This window comes from Chinchilla lanigera, unplaced genomic scaffold (genome assembly GCF_000276665.1).
Source record: "Chinchilla lanigera isolate Chin_1 unplaced genomic scaffold, ChiLan1.0 scaffold00032, whole genome shotgun sequence".
In the NCBI taxonomy this organism is placed as follows: Eukaryota; Metazoa; Chordata; class Mammalia; order Rodentia; family Chinchillidae; genus Chinchilla; species Chinchilla lanigera.
This window is the reverse complement of record NW_004955433.1, coordinates 6627868-6630873: the sequence shown is the minus strand read 5'-3', so window position 1 is coordinate 6630873 and position 3006 is coordinate 6627868. Positions and strand designations below refer to the sequence as shown.

The 3006-nt window shown below is 50.9% G+C and overlaps 1 protein-coding gene across 1 annotated transcript in view; it reads left to right on the top strand.

The window, feature by feature from the left end:
- The first annotated feature begins 2348 nt into the window (after window positions 1-2348).
- The window catches only part of Tmem150c (transmembrane protein 150C), a 67898-nt gene continuing 67240 nt past the window's right edge, over window positions 2349-3006 (top strand). The window contains exon 1 of the mRNA XM_013516122.1: window positions 2349-2970. The gene's annotated coding sequence lies outside the window, so the exon portion shown is untranslated. The remainder of the gene's footprint in view (window positions 2971-3006) is intronic.

Sequence of the window (3006 nt, the reverse complement as noted above, 5' to 3'; positions counted from 1 at the left end):
TCCACGGAGACCTTTTCTAACAGCAGCAACCTGGTCAGCATCCATTTTGACCCTTTTACACTACAGGGTAAGCGAGAGGTTGAAGGAACACCACTTCCCAGGTCCCGTACGGTGCTCCAGCTCCCTTTCTGGAATGTGAGAAGGGCTGACACTATTATCTGGAGCTCTGTCAAAATGGGAATAATGTAATAGCTCCCATTTAACTTCCTGTTCCATGGGTATTCCTGGTGTCTTCCCAACTGCTCCTGCAAGGTTTTCTTTAACGGGTAGATTTTTTTTTTTTTTTTTGGTCTTTTTGAGACAGGGTCTTGCTACACAGTTCAGGTTGGCCATGAGTTCACTTTGTAGCCCAAGCTGGTCTCGAACTCACAACGATCCTCCTGCCTCAGCCTCCTGAGTGCTGGCATTACAGGTGTGCTCCACCGTACCAAGCGCTAATGGGTAAATTTTGATAAAGATCAAATGACATTCTTTTTTGGTACCCGGAATTGAACTCAGGACCTTGTGCTTGCCAGGCAAGCACTGTGCCACTGAGCTATCTCCCTGGCCCTTCAAATACCATTTTAATAAACTTTGCATGGTTTTATTGTTTCTCAGAGGCTGCCCAAGTTACTTCCTGTTAGATGAGGTTGGCAACGCCTTGGTTATACAGGGATTTTTAACGGGACTCTTTGGAACCTGAGCAGCAGCAGGGATTTCCAGAATCCCTGGGAGGATTATCTCTGAGCTGCGCTTCTCAACTCCGTTTTGTTTTTTTTCCAAATGAATAAGGGAAGTGATTTGACTCATAAACAGCAAAAAGTTGACTGTCCAAGAGAAAATGAGCAAGACTTTAAAATTTCTTTGTAAAAAATGTTCTGAGGTGGTTTTAGTTAGATACCAAGACTCACTCAGAAAAACCGCCACCCCTACTTAGATGGAAAAACTCTTGTGCTGGTTGATGTGTCCAGCAGCCTGGTGTGGAAATCGGGACGGCTCGTTGTGGTCTGACAGGGTGAGGGCGTCCCTGAACACTGATGTCCATCCTACTTCACAAAGCCATCGCTGGCATCTGTCTCCGGGCCTGAAGCCTTATTTCTTCCTTGCTGTCTCTAACACTCTACTTGGCCCTTCCCTAGCATCCTGAAGCATTTTGGGGCACTGTCAACACACAATTCATCATTTAAAGGTAAAAGGTGAATCTTTATAGGCATTTAAAAAGAAAACCAATTCTGGAATAGTATTTTGATCTTCCTTGCAGGCCATATAATTCAAAATATCCAAGGTGCTCTTGAGAACATGGTGCACAACAGCTTTAATGTGTGAAATACCAAGACCAATAAAATAAAGACAAAAGCACAGATTCTCTTACATTTTATCCTCAGTTCTCTCTAGGTAATGTAGCAGGATATATTCGATAGATCTCATAACAGGGACAGACTCTGTGTATGGCAACCACGTATTCTTCACATGCAGCATTTTTACATACGGTTCCTAGCCGGGAATATCACTGTCGGGAATGCAATTCATGTCACTCTTCCGGTTGATTGGGGCGGATGTTTTGGAGATAAAGGTGGCCGTGAGTTAGTGCCGCTGAGAAGTGGCACTGGGCCTGCTGTCCCCACAAACTCAAGTTGGTTTCTTAAGCAGCAGTGGGTGGAAGGGAAAATGAAAATTTTCAAATGAATTAAACATGCTGCAAAGGTTCTCAGTCCTTCCACGGAGAAAAGGAAAAGGAAGAGGATTCTCCAAATTGGGACCCTATTTTCTAGAGAGGCAGTGGCTGTCACAGGCCTGTGAGGTATCAGGTGTAGTTCTTCACCAAACTACCCATGTCCTGGTCCGCCCCACCCCACTGCACCCCAGGCTCTGATGTGGGGATTTGTGAAAGGGACCTAGGCATTTGTAATCAAGCCCCATTGGTGTTCCGATGTGCAGACAGAGCTGGGAGGGACACACATTCAGAATGCACGGAAAGGAGGTCTAGCTCTTTTCGCGATGGCAGACAGAATTGAGTAACCCGGGACAGAGAGTAGGGGCATCATCACGGTTGGGGTTCATGGTCGACCTCAAGCAATTTTGGGAGAAGTCACAGACTTCTTTGAGAACTGATGAAAGCCACGTTTACTCTCCTTAGTAAAGTACTCAGTAGACTAACCCGAACGAATTCAGCGTATACAGTACTTCCAGGGGATTTTAGAGCAGGACTAGGCTTTTGTTTTGTCTGTTTTAATGCGATGAACAACAGTTCTATTCACTAAAGTAAGGAAAACAGAAGGCCTGATCCCTGGCCTCAAGAAGCTAAGCGCCCAATAGCTAGAAGGGAAGGGTAACAAGAAATCCGTGCAGACTGCGATCTCAGGCATAGGGAGGGGCGCAGGGCGAACGCTGGACGCGACTGCTGAATTGCAGAATGTGACTGACTTGAGCTGCACAGGACTCTTCCACACGTGTGCTTTGAGAGGCAACATTTAAAGGAGACAGGTGTGGTTCGGCAGCCTCAAAGGTGGTGGTCAGGCGAAGGGAGCCAGGAGGCTGCGCCTGGAACCTAAGTTGACCCGGAGCTGTGGTAAAAATGCCGCGGCTGGGCGCTGCCGTAGAGGTCGCTGACTTGGTGCCCCGGAGGCTGGGACCTGGGGTGGGCAGAGGAGCACAGGTTTATGACTGACTGGCGGACAAGACCCGGAGGCGCAGCCGGGCCAGCAGGCGCGGGGGGCGGGGGTGGGGGGTACTGCTGGTCGCCGCGCCACGCCAGGGTCCCGCGTTCGCCCACTCGGCGGGGGCGCGGGACTTAGTTCCAGCCGCGCTGTGCAAGCCCCGGGGGTGTGCGGCAGAAGCAGACCAGCCGCGGTCACCGCGGATCAGCGCCGAGAAGCCCTGCGGGGGAGCCGGATCCGGATCCCGTCCCGCCCTTGTGGCGAGCAGCGCCGGGAGCGCGTCCGCCAGGCTGGGAAGGCAGCGGCCGGCGCGTGCACGGCGGCTCCGGCCGGGGTGAGTACCGGGCCGGGCGGGGCGTTGGGGGGCGGG